Below are 20,747 nucleotides of genomic sequence, written 5' to 3' on the forward strand. Positions count from 1 at the left end.
ACATCTCTTTAACCATTAGAATACCAGTCTGTATATACCCCTTCAACACCAGGCCATTTTTTAGTATTCAATTCTTTGATAGTTTGAATGACAATTACTCATACAACAGTGTACCCAAAATGAATTTGGGTATGATTGTCTTTAAACAGATAGAGCTTACATTTGGTGGTAGTTCTTATTATTTAAGAAAAAAGACAAACAAAAAATAAAATAAAAATTCCTATACAATATCAAATAAAAATGCTAGGACAGTATAAACACCCCCAACATGCCCTCTTTCTGGAAAGGGAACACGCCAAGCTAATCTCCTTTTTTTTGCCACAATCTTTTGGCAAGGAAACATGCTGGTATTGAGGTGTTTAAGGTTTGTTGAATCTTTAAAAGTCTCTGCAATAAAAATCCCACAACCGTTAGTGGTCAGTGGTACTTAAACAAAAAAAAAAAAACCCACCTTGAATCTGCTGCTGGTAATCCCCTCTTTCTTGCAATCACTCCTCCCCTTCCTACATTGTGAGAGGAAGAGGAGGGCTGAATGTTTATAAACAGAGGCAGTGTTTACATTTGTGGTTGCCGAGATTGGTTCACAACTTTCACAAGGTACAGAGCCACTCTGATTGACTCGTCACCTAATGGTTTCTCGTAGGATTTGATAACATCATTGAGACTCCTTTCAAACTACTGCAGATACCTGGCAGCCTTTAATGGCTGTTTCTTAATCAGTGGTAAGAGGAGGGTTGCCGAGAACTCTGGTGTAAGATCTTAGGTCCAAAAACACCCCCCCCCCCCCTTCCCAAACTCCTTGTGCTGTATATTTTATAATACCAACTACATTTATTGGAATGTAGGACCTCCTCATAACAGGCATTGTAGGTAGCAGACCTGGGAATTGAGGAGAAAGGCTTTTGCCACAGGTAATCCTTAAGCCTTTGTACACACGGTCTGACGGAAAATGTCCGATCGGACCGTGGTGTTTGATAATCCGACATTGTGTGGGCTCCATCAGACTTTTTCTGTCGGAATGTCTGACCAACAAAGTTTGAGAGCTGGATATAAAATTTTTCAACAACATGATCCCGATCGGACTTTGTCCGATCGTTTGTAAAGAATTTCGATCGGACAAAGTGCCACACATGCTCAGATCAAAGTACGAGAGCAAAGCTATTGGCTACTAGCCTGAACGCAGTCCCGTCAGAACAAAGGAACGTCATCACGTTCCGAACGACCGGATTTTCCGACAACTTTGTCCGACCGTGTGTATGCAACACCAGTTTCGGACAAAACAAGATTTTGTGGTTGGAATTTCCGACCGCGTGTACAAGGGCTAAGGGATACAAAACCAGTGACTGATTTAATCTTATGGCATCCACACAGGGCTAAAATATATTTTGAGTGGATCATCCAAGGTTCTTACTGTGGGCTAAGCACAACTGTTAAGCACAACCGAGCGTTTTAATCTCCCAAATATTTGTGCGAAATGTGGACATTTTGGTGAAAAGCACTGGAGTCTACAGAGAAGGTGAGGCTACAAATGGCCTTTATTTGGCCCCTAAAGGTTACAGAAGCTGATTTTAACGGTTCTTTGTGCTAAAAACAGCCCATCTGCCTTATTATTTAAGTTCTTTCCACAGATAAAAATACAACAGACAGTAAAAAATAACAAAATTAAATAAATAAAAAAAATTGATATAAAATGAATTAAAAATGAAATATAAACCCACAAAGTATACAACTAAATACACAAAAGAGAAAAAAATTATAATTCATTAATTTCCCTTTGGGATTAATAAAGTATTCAGGATCTGAATCTGAAAAGCACAAACAAATACAATAAATTATTCTAAACGCACCCACCAAAATAAAACTATAAATAAATGGGGGAAAAATTAAACTATTATTTTCAAGCAAACTTTGCCTAAACAGTTCAATGTACAATATTGAAATTAGTGATTTTGTGGTCAATCACTCCGCTCAGCCCAAATCCCTATAGTCCAGGACTGAAGAATAACTGGTTCTTATGAACCACCCAGAGGTCAAACAGAGGACTATACTCTGCGAAGAGTTATGCTTATTTTGTTTCACAGCTCATCAAATTACGTTTAAACAGCAATAATTAGCTTTTTATTGATTCAGCCTATGTATCTGTTTTCTACCCTTTGTGATGTATGGATGAATTCTTAGATCAGAGAAGTCATCCTTTTACAGTAAGATCTGATTTATACACATGGAATGCTGCAGTGTCAGCCTAATGCTTATAAGCTGCCCAGACATAACCACAAACATGACCGCATTCCTACATTTTGTGCCAAATGAAAGGCATTTTAAAGTATGAGGGTCTTCAAAAAGTTTCCGTATTTTTTTTTTAACTCTTATTTATTAGGATTTTCAAAAACAAATTACATAATTTTTCTACATAGTCACCTTCCTTTGCGATGCATATTTTCCAGTGTCTTACCAACATTTTTTTTTTTTCAATCTTGTTTATTGAGGTTTTACATTAGTAAAAGTCTTACCAACTTTTTAATGCCAGCAGCAAAAAAAAATGTTTTCATTCATCCCAAAGATGTTGTCAGGTTGAGGTCAGGACTCTGCAGGTCAGCCAAGTTCCTCCACCCCAAACTCGCTCATCCATGTCTTTATCGACCTTGCTTTGTGACTGGTCCAAATCATTTGGTGGAGGGCGGATTATGGTGTTGGGTTGTTTTTATGGGGTTTGGCTTGGCCTCTTAGTTCCAGTGAAGGGAACTCTTACTGTGTCAGCATGCCAAGACATTTTTGACAATTTCATGCTCCCAACTTTGTGGGAACAGTTTGGAGGTGACCCCTTCCTGTTCCAACATGACTGCACACCAGTGCACAAAGCAAAGTCCATAAAGACATGGATTAGCGAGTTTGGGGTGGAGGAACTTGACTGGCCTGCACACAGTCCTGTCGTCAACACCTTTGGGATGAATTAGAGGGGAGATTGTGAGCCAGGCCTTTTCGTCCAACATCAGTGCCTGACCTCACAAATGCGATTCTGGAAGAATGGTCGTATATTCCCATAGACAAACTCCTAAACCTTGTGGACAGCCTTCCCAGAAGAGTTAAAGCTGTTATAGCTGCAAAGGTTGGGCAAACTCTATATTGAACCCTACGGACTAAGACTGGGATGCCATTAAATATCATGTGCGTGTAAAGGCAGGTCCCAATACTTTTGACAATATAGTGTATATATTTATATATAATTAATGGGCAAATTGTCAGGGACAAAACATGATGATATTTTTAAATTAATTCTGATTTAATAATGACAAAATAGAGTAGCATTATAAAGTTTCAGTTGAGCCTTTTTCTAAGTTTACTTATATTATATAACGATATACCGTTAACTCAGTGGGACCTTTTAACCACTTGCCGACCAGTGCACGACGATGTACGTCGACAGAATGGCACGGGCAGGCAAATGGGCGTACATGCACGTCCCTTTAAATTTGCAGCCCTGCCATCGGGAGCGCGCCGCCGGCGGCGCGCTCCCGCGCTGGTCGGGACCCCCGTGAGTCCGGTCGCGGGACCCGCGGACTCGATCGCCACGGGCATCCCCGCGAACGTCTCACGGAGCGGCCGAGTGGAGAAGTGCCGTTGTAAACAACATTTCTCCATTCTGCCTAGCAACTAGTGACGCTGATCTCTGCTCCATGTGATTGGAGCAGAGATCAGTGTTCACTAAATGAAAGCCCAACCCCCCCACAGTTAGTAACACATCCCTAGGAACACTTAACCCCTACACTGCCACCCACTGGTTAACCCCTTCACTGCCAGTGTCATTTACACAGGAATCACTGCATTTATATAGCAGTGATTACTATATAAATGACAATGGTCCCAAAAATGTGTCAAAAATGTCCGATGGGTCCCCCACAATGTCGCAGTCACAATAAAAATCGCTAATCGCCACCATTACTAGTAAAAAAAAAAAAAAAAAAAAATTATTAATAAAAATGCTATAAAACTATCCCTATTTTGTAAACGCTATAACTTTTGCGCAAATCAATCAATAATCGCTTATTGCGATTTTTTTTACCAAAAATATGTAGAAGAATACGTATCAGCCTAAACTGAGGGAAAAAAATGTTTTTTATATATTTTTGGGGGATATTTATTATAATAAAAAGTAAAACATAATGCGTTTTTTTTCAAAATTGTCGCTCTATTTTTGTTTATAGCGCAAAAAATAAAAACCGCAGGGGGGATCAAATACCACCAAAAGAAAGCTCTACTTGTGGGAAAAAAAGGACGTCAATTTTGTTTGGGAGCCACGTCGCACGACCGCGCAATTGTCAGTTAAAGCGACGCAGTGCCGAATTGCAAAAAGTGGTCTGGTCTTTGACCAGCAAATTGGTCCGGTCTGAAAGTGGTTAAAGAACCCAGCGTAAATAATTATATTTTATTAAAATCTCTAGTAAAACCTACACGTAAAAGGCTATGAATATTTTTGTAGTTTCTTGTACCGAGCGCCTGTCTATCATTATTCATGGCAAACCATTCCATGTGGCATTTGATTGTGAAATTGCTAGCTTGCATGCTGTGTATGATTATGTGATTATGATAACATGGTGTATAGTTATTAACTGTCGTGTATATATATTGTCACTGTTCTAATAGAGTTTCTAATCTTCTAAAAGGATGTTTAATGATATAAAACATGCTCTTATGAAAATTATATACCAGAATCCCACATACAGTGCCTTGCAAAAGTATTCACCCCCCCCTGGCATTTTTTCATGTTATGTCGCCTCACGACCTGGAATTAACATGGATTGTTTGAGGATTTGCATCATTCAATTCACAGAACATGTCCACAACTTTGAAGATTTTTTTTTTTTATTATTATTGTGAAGCAAACAACAAATAGGACAAAGTAACAGAAAAAAAATCAATGCGCATAACTATTCACCCCCCTAAAGTCAATACTTTGTAGAGCCAACTTTTGCGGTTATCACAGCTCCAAGTCACTGGATGAGTCTCTATGAGCTTACCACATCTTACCACTGGGATTTTTGCCCATTCCTCCTTGCAAAACTGCACCAGCTCCTTCAAGTTGGATGGTTTATGCTTGTGAACAGTAATCTTTAAGTCTGCCCACAGATTTTCTATTGGATTGAGGTCTGGACTTTGACTAGGCCATTCCAACACAATTACATGTTTCCCCTTAAACCACTCAAGTGTTGCTTTAGCAGTGTGTTTGGGGTCATTGTCCTGCTGGAAGGTGAACCTCCGTCCTAGCCTCAAATCCTAGCCTCAAATCACACACAGAGTGGTACAGATTTTGCTCAAGAATATCCCTGTATTTAGCACCATCCATTTTTCCCTCAACTCTGACCAGTTTCCCAGTACCAACTGCTAAAAAATATTCCCATAGCATGATGCTGCCACCACCATTTTTCACTGTGGGGATGGTGTTATATTGGGTTTGCACCAGTTTCCCAATCCCGACTGATGATGATGTTCTTTGGGTCATGTGACGTGTTGGGTTTGCACCAGACATAGCATTTTCTTTGATGGCCAAAAAGTTCAATTTTAGTCTCATCAGACCAGAGCACCTTCCTCCATACATTTTGGGAGTCTCCCCCCTGTGCCTCTTCGCAAACTCAAAACGTGCCATTTTGTTTTTTACAGAAAATAATGGCTTTCTTCTGGCCACTCTGCCATAAAGCCCAACTCCTTGGAGCGTACGGCTTATTGTTGTCCTATGTACAAATACTCCAGTCTCTGCTGTGGAATTCTGCAGCTCCTCCAGTGTTACCTTAGGTCTCTGTGCTGCCTCTCTGATTAATGCCCTCCTTGCCCGGTACATGAGTTTTGGTGTGCGGCCGTCTCTTGGCAGGTTTGCTGTTGTGCCATGTTCTTTCCAGTTGGTTATGATAGATTTGATGGTGCTCCTAGGGATCATCAAAGATTTGGATATTTTTTTTTATAACCTAACCCTGACTTGTTTTTCTCGACAACATTGTCCCTTACTTGTTTGGAGAGTTCTTTGGTCTTCATGGCAGTGTCTGATTAGTGGTGCCTCTTGCTTAGGTGTAGCAGCCCCTGGGGTGTATATGTAATGACAGATCATGTGACACTTAGATTGCACACAGGTGGACATCATTTCTCTATTTATGTGACTTCTGAAGGTAATTGGTTGCGCCAGAGCTTTTTATGAGCGTCATAACAAAGGGCGTGAATACATTCGCACATGCCAATTATCAGTTTTTTATTTCTGAAAATAGTTTTATGTATATATTTTTTTAATTTTACTTCACCAACTTAGACTATTGTGTTCTGATCTATCACATATAATTAAAAAAAAGAAATAAATAAAATTGAAGGCTGTAATGTAACAAAATAGGTAAAAAGCCAAGGAAGGTGAATACTTTTTCAAGGCACTGTATATTGAGGTTCAGATGAATGGTGCGCCTTAACGTCCAACTGAACTTTCAGTTGAAATCAGCTAAATACATTCCAGGTTCGTCAAAACAAAAGGCGTAGCGGGGGAGATTTACGAAACCAATCAGATTCCAGGTTTTATTATCAAAGTTTAATTGAACAAGCTGGAGTTAGAAGCTGATTGCCCATCACGCACAGCTGCACCAAATCATGTGCTCCAGTTTTAGTAAATCAACCCCACAAAGTCTTACAGCTCATTATTCTTTAGAAAGTAGCCACAATCTGAGTAGAAAAGCCTGTCCTCTGCCAGCATGCTGCAGAGAAGGACCCTTGCCCTTTGGGTGGAAACTCAGCAGAAGGCATGTCAGACCTCTTCAGGGAGACCACTGCTTCCCCACAAAGAGGATGCTGACACAGGACACTGACTTTTCTGCACTTTCTAAAGATATCTAAATGTAATACTTTGCACAACCTTTATTTTATTTTTTTGTTGTTGGTCTATTTGGAATGTATTTAGAGGATTTAAAACAGAAATTCAGTTTGAAACAAAAGTCACCTGGTTCCTTGGAATGCCACCCCCCCCCCCCCCCAGTCTGAAATATGAATTTGAGTCCGGTGGTGCTCCTATGCCAGTGTTTGCAAAACCTGGATAAAGTAAAGGAAATTCTTCCTATAGAAGATTATTTTTGTAGCTGCTGACTTGTAATTTTGAGACATCTGACTGAAGCTCCTCTTAAAAGAACGCCCTTGTTATCAGTGTAGGCCATTTACATACCTCCTGAAGCCTGACTGAAAAACTCCCAGGGATGACATTAATCTGGCCTGCCTTGTTGCTAAGGGTCACTCCTGACTCTTACTGTTCACCTCCATCAAGAAGAAGCTCTTTGTCTTTAACCTCACGCCAATATACGGCAGAAGGGCTCGTAGAAGCAAACGAACCTACCTATACGTGGCCCTTTAAGAGGCAGCCAGCGGGCGCATGCACGCTGCCGGCAAGTGGGTCGCGGGTCCCGCGGACTCGATTGCCTCATGGATACCCGCGATCGCCTCACAGAGAGGAAGAACGGGGAGATGCTAATGTAAACAAGCATCTCCCTGTTCTGCCTAGTGACAGTGTCACTGATCTCTGCTCCCTGTGATCAGGAGCTATGATCAGTGATGTGTCATATGTAACCACGCCCCACACAGTTAGAAACACTCCCCAGGACACACTTAACCCTTACACTGCCCCCTAGTGATTAACTCCTTCACTGCCAGTGTCATTTACACAGGAATCAGTGCATTTGTATAGCACTGATTGCTGTATAAATGACACTGGTCCCAAAAATATGTCAAAAATGTCCGATGTGTCCGCCATAATGTCGCAGTCATGATTAAAATCGTATTTTGTAAACACTATAACTTTTCTGCAAACGCTTATTGCGATTTTGTTTTACCAAAAATAAGTAGAAGAATACGTATCAGCCTAAACTGAGGAAAAATAATTTTTTTATATATATTTTTGAGGGATATCATAGCAAAGTGTAAAAAATTATGCGTTTTTTTTCAAAATTGGCGCTTTTTTGTTTATATCGCAAAAAATAAAAACCGCAGAGGTGATCAAGTACCATCAAAAGAAAGCTCTATTTGCGGGAAAAAAGGATCTCAATTTTGTCGGTTAATGCGACACAGTGCCGAATCGCAAAAAGTGCTCTGGTCAGGAAGGGGGTAAATTCTTCCAGGGCTGAAGTGGTTAACTACAAATCACATAGGCAATAGACACGCCCCTGTGGTTTGTAGGCCATAAAGTATTAAAGTGGTCGTAAAAACCTCTAACGTGGAATATGAAAAAGGCATTTCCTTCTATAGTCTGTACTTGTCTTAATTCAGAGCACAAGTGTCACATCTTTCTGCTGCCTCATTTATCTGCTGAGTCATCTGACAGGTTTTCCTGACACCAGATAATAAAAAGGTGACAGGGGAGGGAGATCCAGCACACAGCATGTGATTGACAGCCTCAGCTCTGTTCCTGTGTGCTGTGTGATAGAGGTGTGTCCCGTCCTTCCAATCGGCTCTCAGAGCTCTGCAGAGTGTGAGATCAGCTCCCCACCCCCTGACTTCTGGAATGGATGTAGAGAACAGAAGACTGCAGATAAACAGGTACAAATTAGCCAGGTGGAATTGTTTCCATCTCTGTTTATCACCTGAGGTTAATCACTTCACTGGGTACGTGGGATGGTTTACAGTCACTTTAACCACTTGCCAACTGCCCCGCATACATATACTGCAGGGGACGGCTCCTACAGGCGAAATCATGTACAGGTATGTGATTGCCTCTTCCTGCTCTGGGGTGCGAACACGAGCTACTGGCAACTACAACCACAGTGGGAGCCAATCAGCGGGTCCAGCAGACTCGATGATCATTTCCAACATAGGCAGAACAGCGGTCTGCCTATGTAAACAAGGCAGATCGCTGTTCTGTCAGCGGGGTAGACTGAGATCTTTGTTTCTGTTAAGCAGGAACATAGATCTCTGTCTTTTAACAGTAAAAGCACCCCCGACACGGTTAGGAAACACTCCCGGTTAAACACATTTAACCCTTTGATTGCCCCTGATGTTAACTCCTTCCCTGCCAGAGCCATTAGTACAGTGACAGTGCATTTTGTTTAGCACTGATCATTGTATTGGTGTTACTGGTCCCCAAAAAGTGTCACATAGTTTTAGATTCGTCTACCAGTAGTCCCGCTATAAGTCGGTGATTGCCGCCATTACTAGTAAAAAAAAAGTAAAAGTTTCATAAATCTATCCCATAATTTGTAGACGCGATAACTTTTGCGCAAACCAATCAATATACGATTATTGGGATTTCTGTTTTACCAAAAATGTGTAGCAGAATACATATTGGCCTAAACTGATGAAGAAATTCGATTTTTTTACATCTTGTTGGATATGTTTTAGAGCATAAAGCAATAAATATTGTTTTTTTGTTTTGTTTATTTCCAAAACCATGTCTTTTTTGTTTATAGCGCAAAAAATAAAAACCACAGAGGTGATCAAATACCACCAAAAGAAATCTCTATTTGTGGGAAAGAAAGGACATCAATTTTATTTGGGTACAGTGTCGCACAACCACGCAATTGTCAGTTAAATTAACGCAGTGCTGTATCGCAAAAAATGGCCTGGTTATGAAAGGGGGGTAAATCTTCCGGGGCTGAAGCGCACAGAAAACAAACCTCACAAATTCCTTCTTCACTGCCGCCTGTTCTTTGCAGGTTTTGAAAATGACAAATACAATAATTTGGAGGTTGGATGAATCGCTTCACTCAGTTTAACACTTTTGGTAGATAAATAGTACATTTTTAAAAGCAGTCTGTCTAGACAGCCAAGGAGGAAAGAGGGGCAGTCCTCCCCGATTGAAGGATAGTTGGGAGCGATGCTGATGAACCATCTCTCTACTAAATTAAAGGAAATCTATACTGAGGGAAATAGAAGCTACTTTCAACTTCACTGTTCTTGTGAAAAAACGACATTTCTTTATTAGCCTGTTATGTTTCACTGTTAATAAAAACTATTTTACTGCCTTTATAGACCATAGAGGTGTTACTTGAAGAAAACATTCAATAAGCTGTTGTTTTTAGGTGACAGTTAAAATAGAAATGCTAATTTATTGGTAATAGGCAATCCTTTCATTTAAAGGTTAAGGTCACCCTTTGGAAAAGAAAATAAATTGACATGATTTTGCAGGTAAAAAAATATGCATTTATTTTTTTTTTTACAGCCTGTAAAGCATTGGTGATCATGGGTGCAATGCCAGGCTCCTGCAGATATTCAGTACAGAAGTGCTGGAAAAATCAGTGAACTACAAGAGTACTCACCAGCGCCCCCACAGTTCATTGAGAACTACAAGCTGTCTGCTGTGATGGAAAGCGGGACTTGTAGTTTATTCGTTCACAGAGCAGATGAGTGAATGAATGGTGCAGATGTGTGGGCAGAATCCTTTGCTGCTCCACAGTAACATGTTACATGTTACACACTAAATACAGGTGTATTATGTTACAAAAGGTGAATGTATCCTTTAAGACTGTCCAAGATTACAGACATACTTCAGAAGATGGTCAGAGACTACAGACATGCTACAGGGGTTGTCAGAGAATGAAAACCTGCCGCAGGAGACAGAGACTAGGGTAATGCCCTGTACACACGGTCAGACATTCCGACCACAAAATCCGTCGGGTTTTTTCCGACGGATTTTGTCGGAAACTGGTGTTGCATAAACACGGTCGGACAAAGTTGTTGGAAAATCCGATCGTTCGGAACGTGACGTCATTGCGTTAGACGGGACTGCGTAGAGGCTAGTAGCCAATCGCTTTGGTCTCGTAATTTGATCTGAGCATGAGTGGCACTTTGTCCGTCGGAATTCTCTACAAACAATCGGAAAAAGTCTGATCTGATTTTTTTGTCGGAAAATTTTAGATCCTGCTCTCAAATTTCTTCCGTCTGAATTTCCAATGGAAAAAGTCTGATAGAGCCCACACATGATCGGATTTTCCAACCGTGTGTACAGGGCATACAATTGCCATTTGTCCCCTTTCCCGAAGACAGTCCCCACTATGAGGGGTCTGTCGCCAAGAAATGAACGTCCCTGGCATGTCTCCAGCCACAGGATGGTATAGTGTAAACCTTACTTCTACAGGCACCTTGGCTATCCCAAAATGGGGCTGTTTGCTTTTGCAACCAGTTACACTTGCATGGCAGTACTTATGCAATGGATCAGATTTTCTTTTATGGCTTCTGGTTGTGGAGTCCAGCAACATCATTTTGTGGTGGCAATACAAACAATACCAGCGCTAGGATTAAATTGCAGGTAGAGCAGCTGTATATCACTCCCTATATCAAGGTATATCCCAATACTCTTTATATACAGCGCTGACCTGTAACATCAATGTTCATAGAGCAAACCAGCATATTTAATTTATATATACCAGTGCAAAGAATTATACTGCCATACAAAAAAGTCCATAGAAAGTGTCCAACCAGTCCTCAAAATTCTTAACAAAGAGACACAGTGCTATGCATATGCAGTATAGTAATAAAAAAAAAAGTTGCTGTAGTGCTGTGTTGAATAATTCATAACCAATGTTCAAAATTTGAACAGAGACGTACAAAACAACCTGGATGTGTTTCGTCACATGGACGTTATCAAAGGTGCCTATTTAATGACGTCCATGTGACAAAACGCATCGGGCGGTACCAGATGTGACGCCATCACGCACACTACGCATGGAAGTGAGGTAGGGTACACCGGGAAAAAACAGCAAATAGATAGCAAGAGCGGTAATGCATATCACATTATATATGTGATGAATAGAGGATTGCACTGCAATACATTTTAAAGTATTTACATTGCTCATACTGTTGAAGGTTTTACACTATGTCAGTCCTCCTTTTGCTCTTTTATGTAAAGCCTAAATGGCCCATGCTGGTGAGATGATTGCTGGTTATCACACAGAGGAGGAAGGCTGGAACAATTGGGAGCCCTATAATAACATCATGCATTACATGTTGAAGAAATGGACTCTGGACAGCTGCACTCTGTTAGCCTTTATTGTAATGAATAGTCAACGTTCATGTGACAACAGAAGCAGGACAAACACCTGACATGTTTCACAACATCATCCTTTCTTGTCCGCTATGACTAAGCAACAATGATGTTGGGAAATGCATCAACTGTTTGTCCTGCTTCTGTTGTCACATGAACTTTGACTATTCTTTACAATAAAGGCTTTTATCAGAGTGTGGCTGTCCAGAATCCATTTCTTCAATATTGCTCTTGCTGAGGCTGTACCTGGCTTCCACTTTGAGGAGGGTGTTTTCTTCAGTACACCACCTGCAGCGGTTCACCCTTTTGTTATCATGTATTACAGGACTTACCTGTAGTGGGTGGTCATGGAAATCTGGTGAGTTCTTCTGTGTTGCAAAGGTGGTGGAGCACCGAAGCATGCGATTGGAGGATTGGGAACATGTTGAAAATTGTTTGCACACCAGGGTGGCACTTTCCAAGGAAGTTTTGCACATTTCTTTGTTCAGATTTTGAACATTGGTCATGAATTACTCAACACAGCACTAAAGCACCTTTTTAGTACTATACTTCATATTCATAGCACTGGGTCACTTTGTTAAGGATTTTGAGGACTGGTTGGACACTTTTTCTATGGACTTTTTTGTATGGCAGTATAATTCTTTGCACTGATATATATAAATTAAATACACTTGTTTGCTCTTTGAACATTGATGTTATAGGTCAGCACTGTATATACAGTGTAAAGGATAATTTTGTGGTGGCAGAGGCACCTGTGCAGTGTAATGTTTACACTGTACTGCCTTACAGCTGGGAACAAAGAGCATGAGAAGGGATCTCTACTACACCGGTGATCCATCAGATGGGTAAAATGCCACTTCTCTTTAGGGTTACTTACTCCCGACCTCTGTTCTTTGTGTGATACTTACGCCTGATCCCTGTCCTCCATGCCTTACTTATTCCTGACTTCTGCTCTCCATGTGACACTTGCTTTTGACCTCTGTACTCTGTGCATCACTCCTGACCTCTGCACTATATGCGTCACTCCTGAACCCTGTACTCGGTGCGTCACTCCTGAACCCTGTACTCGGTGCGTCACTTACACCTGATCCCTGCATTCTTTGCATTACCTATTTGTAACCTCTGCTCTCTGTTCCTAACTTACTCCCGCACTCCTGACTTCTGTACTCCATGCGTTACACACTTCTTATTTATACACTTTGTGTGTTATGGACTCTTGACCTATAGCAGAGTGAGCTCAGGTTTATTTTTACTATACCTCCTTAAGTCCCTTCCACTATTACTGCAGTTTTGCCACGCCCACAATTTGCAATAGGGAGTTAATTGTGCCCCATTATTTCTCTACCCGTGATATCCAAGCAATTTCGTCTTTATACTTTCAATACCTCTTGTTCCATAATTTGTTGAACAAATGTTTAGGGCATGTTAAAAATGGAAACGTGTGACTACAGTTGGGGGTACAATTTTGTGGGTGTGTTTAAAACTGGCCATGGTAAGTGTGGGGGGGGGGCAATTTTATTTTGTATATCTGGTAACCTTAGACTGGGGACATGTAACTAGAGATTGCTAGAGATCACTGCCATTACCACTCCTTTGCAAATCAACGCTCCCACTACTGGGGACTTGCAAATGGCTATTCAACAAATACCAAAGGGCCACATGTGGGTTTGCTAGTTGGACAGCAGGGCCCTAGTCTATTTAGATGAAAAAAATGGCTTTAGATTATACTTGAATGTTCCTATCCTTTTTTTAGCTGAAACAAGTTAATAAATCAAATGTATGCCATTGAAATAGAATTTACACAATGTGCCTAAACTGCATCGATCAATTAAACTAATCTCAATTTCTCCAAGATCAATGGAGCTTTTTAGCTCATGGTTTTACATTTTCACTAGTTATCTCAGCTTTTTTATTACACAAAGTTTTTCGCTTCCCAGCTAATGAAATGTATCCCTCAATTCAATGTCTTAATCAAACAGAGACTTAGATCAAATCAGCAATTTTAGTGAGTCATGGAATTACTCAGAGACTTGTTCAGGATAGTTGCTAAGTCCTTGTTTTTCTAGTGGAATTAAACTAAACTTTACTGAACACTTCAAATACATCAAGGGGCGTATTTGTTAAAAAAAAAAAAAAAAAGCATAGCAATTTGCAAGTGCTGGTATATGTGTTCTGTGTGAATGGGGCTAAAAATATATCTTATTATTACTATATTTCCAGTGTTAGACAAATGTTTTTCATTGGTTTGAATTAGTAAATGCTGCTTTTGGCTACTAGATTATAATTATAGGAAATTTCTTTGATACTTGACACCTTCTAGTGGCCAAATGTGGTATTTTAAATCAATGAAAAACATTTGTTTAGCACAGAAAATAGCATAATAACACAAATCAACCATTTTGGTTCATTTGCAGAGAATGAAAAATTTACTTTCCTTGTCAAAAAGATTTTATTGAACATACAATAGAGTATTTGACAATAGGTTAAGTACATAATATACAACAGAAGTAATGAAGCTCAGAGTTATATCTTCAATACAATGTAAATGATATATTCAACTATAATTACCACTATAACAATAACGCATATTAATGGTATGGTTTATTAACGGAATTAGCTTCTAAAGTAGGAAATAGCGTCAAAATCATAATAGGAATAGATAGAGAAGAAAGGAAAGATAGGAAGAGAAGAAACTAGGAAGGGAAGAAGAGAGGTCCGCAGGGTCGAGTCGAGGGCCGCCATATCACTTAGAATCCATATACTGTAATCACTTACCCATCGGGTCAGCTACCATGGTAATAGAACTTCTTCAATAAAATTTGATGTTAAATAATTTTTTATCCACAGATGCCATACTTTTTCAAATTTGATAAGCGTTTCAGCTTCAAGAGCTGCCATTTTGGCTTGCGTCATAGTGTTGTTCATTCTATTTACTAACTCATCCACAATCATCGAAGGGGATTTCCAGGCTCTTGCAAGTGTTTGTTTTGCTGCGGTGAATAAATTAACAATTAATTTAAATTGGGTGTGTTTTAGGAAGTCTGGCCATTGAGGGATCTGGGGTAATGGATATTCCTAACATTTTAGATGCTATAGTAAAGTTCTCATTCCAATAAATTTGAGCTTTGGGACATGACCACCAAATGTTGAAACTCGGCGCATCCACGGTAACAATCTGATGAGTAGTTATGCACATATTTCGCTATTCTAGCCGGTACAAGGTACCATCTAATTAGCACTTTATAATTCGCCTCTACCGCTAATATATTGGGAGAGGCTGTTTTGGTTGTTAACCAGACTTGATTCAATTCTGTGGTTTCCAGTGTTTGTTCTAAGTCCACCTCCCATTTCTGGACATAAGCTGGTTTCACTGTTTCAGGTTTAGCTAACAATTGAACATATAAGGTCGAGATTATGCCCCTAGCATGAGGGTTGTTTTTACAATATTTTTTCAGTTAGTTAAATTAGTTAGTGAACTGTTTGTGGTTAAAAGAGGCATAAAGAAATTTTTGATCTGGAGGTATCTAAATACTTCTGATTGTGGTATTCCATAATTATCACAGAAGGTTGGGAAAGGGATAAAGGACGAGGGATTCACAAATTTGTACATCTGCAGCATATCACTTCTAGCCCATGCTCTGAAAGATCTAGGAGATACCCATGCTGGTTAAAATGCAGGGTTTTTGTAAGAAGATAGTAGAGGATTATGTAATGATTGCAACTGATTTCTGAATTTATATCTGTCCCATAGGGAAACAAAATGTTTTGTAATTGGATTACGCAACCCTCTACGATCTCTCAGTGAGAGCCAAATCAGGTTAGCCATTGACAAGGGATCACATTCAGCAGCTTCGATCGATACCCATAGAGGGGATTCTTGTAGTGCATGATATTTAGTTAATGATGCTATATGTGCTGCTCTATAATAAGATGCAAAATTAGGACAACCTAGACCTCCAGTTAATTTAGGGAGGTAAAGTGTGTGTTGCTGTGTACGTGGTCTAGAAGAACCCCATATAAATGCATTTGCCTTTTTCTGTATAATTCTCAGGTAATAGGCAGGAATTGGAATTGGTAAGACTCTGCAAAGGTACAATAATTTGGACTGTCATTTTTATTGTGTTGATTCTTCCGAACCATGATAAAGGAAGGTGGTTCTAAGATTTCAACATATTTTTTATATTTTTTAACATTGGAGGGCAATTAGCTGAAAAAAGATCCAAGAGTGATGCAGTGAGGTGTATTCCTATATATGGAATGGATTTATCTGCCCAGGTAAAGGGGAGACCTACCTTAGCTGAACTTAATTGTAAATATGAAAGAGATACATTTAGTGCTACGCATTTCTTGGGATTAATGAAAAGGCCAGAGAAGGTAGCAAAGTCATCGAGTATTGGCATTAGGTTAGGGCCTGATACTTGTGGTGGAAAAAATAGAAGGATATCATCTGTGAATAGACACATTTTGTGTTGAAATCCCCTTACTTCAATACCCGTTATGGTGGGATCTGATCTGATCTGTTGGGCAAGTGGTTCTATAAGAAGTGCAACTAGCAGGGGTGAAAGCAAACACCCCTGCCTAGTGCCCCTTTCAATATTAAAGGTATCAGAATTATAACCTGCATATTTAACATATGCTTTAGGTTTATTATATAGTGCCCTGATCCAGTTAGTAAAATTTGGGCCAAAACCCCACTTCTGTAATGTGTAATGCAGGTAGGACCAGGATATAGAATCAAAAGCCTTTTGAATATCAAGTGAGAGAAAGCAGGAGGGAATGCGACGTGTTTTGGCAATTTGTGCTAAAAGAACTGCTCGGTGTACATTATCTCCTACTTGTCGTGTTGGCATCACGATTTATAAGTGTGCCAATGAATCTACTTAGACGGGATGCTAAGATCTTTGCGAGAATTTTGATATCAAGATTTAGCATTGATATAGGTCGGTAGTTAGTACAAGAAGTATAATCGGCATGGGGTTTGGGAATCATACATATGATCGCCAATAAGGATTCTAGTCTAAATGATTTATTTTTGATTAAATCATTAAATGCCTCTGCCAATATAGGGGAAATAGAGTCTGAAAAGGTACGGTAGTATGGTAGTATAATGCAGAATAACTATCTGGCCCTGGTCTTTTATTAATTTTTAACTCTTTGATGACCTTTTCTACTTCCTTTGCCATGATAGGTATCTCAAGTTGTGTTTTTTGTGAAACAGTTAGTTCAGGTAGGTTAATTTGTGAGAAGAAGGAATCTGCTTTGTTTGAATTGAATGTATTTGATTCCGTGTATAGTGTATTTAAGTGAGAATGAACAAACGATTTTAAGGGGGTTGCTTGTATATATGTTTTTAGATAGTTTTAATCGAATTGGTTTAAATGAGTTATTTGTTGATCTGGGTGCCCTCGCTAGGTATGTCCCTGGTTTGTTAGATTTCATGAAGAAAGCATGTCTGGAATGACTAATTTATCAGATGATTCTGTAAGAAAAAGATCATACTCTAGGCGTGCCTTCTCTAAATTATTTTTATTAGTTGGATTAGGAGTGCTTTGGAAAGCTAAGAAAAGGGAGTTAAATTGTGTTTCTAATTTACTTGCAAGATTTCTGCGTTCTCTATTGAGTATTCCATAGTGCTGGTTTATGTGCTTCCTACAATGTTATTGGGGACATTTCTGGGCTTTTGTTGAATGTTAAGGATTAAGTAGTGGGCTATGGCGCTAAAACCCAATATATATCTAACCTATGGTGGTCTATCTATAAAGATATATACAAAATTAATAATTAGTTTATAAGTGTTATTATTTATTATATATTATTATTATATTATTTATATGTTTATTATATATTATTATTATTATTTATTATAGTGTTATAATTATTAATTTTGTATATATCTTTATAGATAGACCACCATAGGTTAGATATATATTGGGTTTTAGCGCCATAGCCCACTACTTAATCCTTCACATTTAAACCTCCCCCCCCCCACCTTTAGGAGGTAGATGATCTAGGCAAAGGCAGCTCTAACCCCTGTAAATTTTATGTCTAATAACTCACAGTATTTTTTGCATTTTCAATTTTTTCTTTTAATTTTTATTTATTTCACTCACACACAGGGTGGGACGTCCGTAGCGCGACTTTATTTATTTTCTTGAATGTTAAATATTCTTTCAGAGCATGTTAAATTTTGTGACAATATAAAGGGTTTTTAAGTAATATCTCTGGTAAATACCATGTTTTATCTTGTGCTTTAGGTATGGTTGATGTAATAGTTGTTAGGACTGCATTATGATCAGACCATGGGATGGGGATTATATTTGATGAGAGAATCTCAGGTATCATTCCTTTGGTTAGGAAAATGTGGTCAATATGACTGAATGTTTGGCGAGGGTGTGAAAAGTAGGTGTAATTTCTTTTTGTTGGATTATTCTCTCTCCATGAATCAATTAAATTTTGTTTGGAAAGGAGTTGAGAGAGATATTTTAGAGTGGCTACGGGGTGGAGTATATGGTGTTTTGTCCAGAAATGGTAGGAGAACCTGGTTGGAATCGCCACATACAATGATTGTTCCCAGTCTATGTGCATTAACTACTTGTAATAGATGTGTTAAGAATGGAATTGGCTGTTAGGTGCATAATAAGAAACCACAGTTACTTCTGTGTCCAAAATGTGTCCCATAAGGATTAGATATCTTCCTTCCGGATCCTTAATTTCCAAATGAATTGTGAATGGAGTGGACTCCCCCCATATTAAGGGAGGGGATCTGAGGAAGACTAGGTGAGGCACACGGAACTTCTGTGAATAGGAGAACCGCTTTGTTAAACAAGAAACAAAAAATATAAATTAAAAAAAAAAGAAAAAAATATATTTTTGCATCGCTAGGATGCATGTTTATAGCCCTTATGGCTTACTAAAAGTATTATCTATTTTCTATAATAGGTTTTCCAAGAAAAAAATAATAATAATAATAATAATTAAGTTTATTAAATTCCTGCAATACTAGTAGTCTATCTAATCTAAAAAAGGTAAATGGGATATGTCTTTTATCAAGAACTTAGACTTCTCTAAAACTTTGTTTCTAAAGCCTATATAAATACATCAACCCTAGAAATAAATTGTATTTTTTCAGTCATGAATATGTCTCCTTATTTGTTTAATGATAATATTATGCAACTCTAGGTTGCAAGTTGTAAATAAGAAGAGCTCTAAAGAGAAAAAGAAACGTTGTTTCATATATTGGACATAGGCCCCTTTCACATGGGGCGGATCAGTAATGATCCGCCCCGTGATGATCCGCTCGCTCAGCGGGGATCGCTCCGTTGTCCCAGCTGAGACGGCGGTGGACAGGACCGCCCTGTCAGCTCTCCGCTCTCCTCTATGGCAGGGGTCATCAACCCCCGGGCCGTGGCCCACTACCGGGCCGTGGCCCTTCTGCAGCCGGGCCGCGGGTGCGGGCAGGTGGCATGAGAGAGCCCGGCGGCCAGCTGTAGGATGTGAAGTTCCTCGGAGTGGATGAACAATGTCGGGGATGGTGAGAGTGAAGCATGCATTCCATTGCTTGGTGTGGGTCACGTGCTCTCCCTCATGCACCGTGGACCCTCCCTTTGTCTCTCACGCGGACACTCCCCGTACGATGTGAATGGATGTGCCCCCTCCTCACTGAGCTCACCCACTTTTCTGTCATAGGTGAAGGTGCAGCACACCATCACCTCCAGGACAGTCCACAGTAGCAGGGAAGCCACTGGTGTCCCTTGGTAACGGGGCTGGGGGTGGATAGAGCTAAGAGGAGATGAGTGCACACTTCTTCTGGGAGAGCAGGGAGCCGCCCCCTCCCCCCTGATCCCTCCATATACTTACCTGTTGCTAATCCTCAGCCCTCATCACCGAACATACACCAACATGACTGAGCTCTGGAGGATAGGCGGCGGGGGGGGGGGGGGCGAGAATGACAACACTACCAGTGACAGGGTGAGTGTGAGCGGGGACTGACTGGGCGTGAGTCACCTGTGTGCATGGAGTGTGCAGGGCCTAGTGGGGGCACTAATTTAATCTGTGGGGGGGGCTACCTTCATCTGTGGGAGGGGGCTACCTTCATCTGTGGGAGGGGGCTACCTTCTTCTGCAGGGGCACTGCCTTCATCTGTGGTGGCCTTACTACATCTGGATGGACTGGTGTCTTTATTCAACCTTACTATGTAACTATGGTGACTGGCGACATGGCAAGTGACACGCTCAGGGCTCCCACTGATTCTGCATTATGGTGAGTTGAACAATTTCATTTAATACTACAATGTAATAACAGTAATAAAGAAATAATGCACTGACAAATTGCCCACGAAAAATCGCTTACCCCTCGCGTGCCATCCCCAACCTCCGCCACCCCGGGCCTTGCCACAATTTTCTTCCACGCAACCGGTCCCTGGTGCCAAAAAGGTTGGGGACCACTGCTCTATGGGGATCGGACGAGCACGGACCGTCTGTCTGTGTTCATCTGATCCGCTCTGCAGACGGATAGAAAAATAGGATTTTCCTCCGTCTGCAGAATCGGACAGTAGCAGAGGCGGGCGATAGCGGGTGTCTGCGGATGTTCATCCACAGACACCCGCTATCCCATAGGGATGAATGTATGCCCGTATTTCATCCGCAAACGGATGGATGAAATACGGACATATTGTCCGCATGTGTGAAAGGGGCCATAGCTGATGAAAAATGACGTTTCCATATGATTGTGCTCAGCATATTCAGGTTTAACCTTAGTAGAG

At 40.2% G+C, this 20,747-nt stretch overlaps 1 protein-coding gene across 1 annotated transcript in view; it reads left to right on the forward strand.

Moving 5' to 3' along the window:
- KCNH7 (potassium voltage-gated channel subfamily H member 7) overlaps positions 1 to 20,747 on the forward strand; it is a 685,804-nt gene that overhangs the window by 408,711 nt on the left and 256,346 nt on the right. The gene's annotated exons all lie outside the window — the stretch shown is intronic.

This window comes from Lithobates pipiens, unplaced genomic scaffold (genome assembly GCF_037356315.1).
Source record: "Lithobates pipiens isolate NorthernLeopardFrog02 unplaced genomic scaffold, aLitPip1_a1.2 Scaffold_22, whole genome shotgun sequence".
In the NCBI taxonomy this organism is placed as follows: Eukaryota; Metazoa; Chordata; class Amphibia; order Anura; family Ranidae; genus Lithobates; species Lithobates pipiens.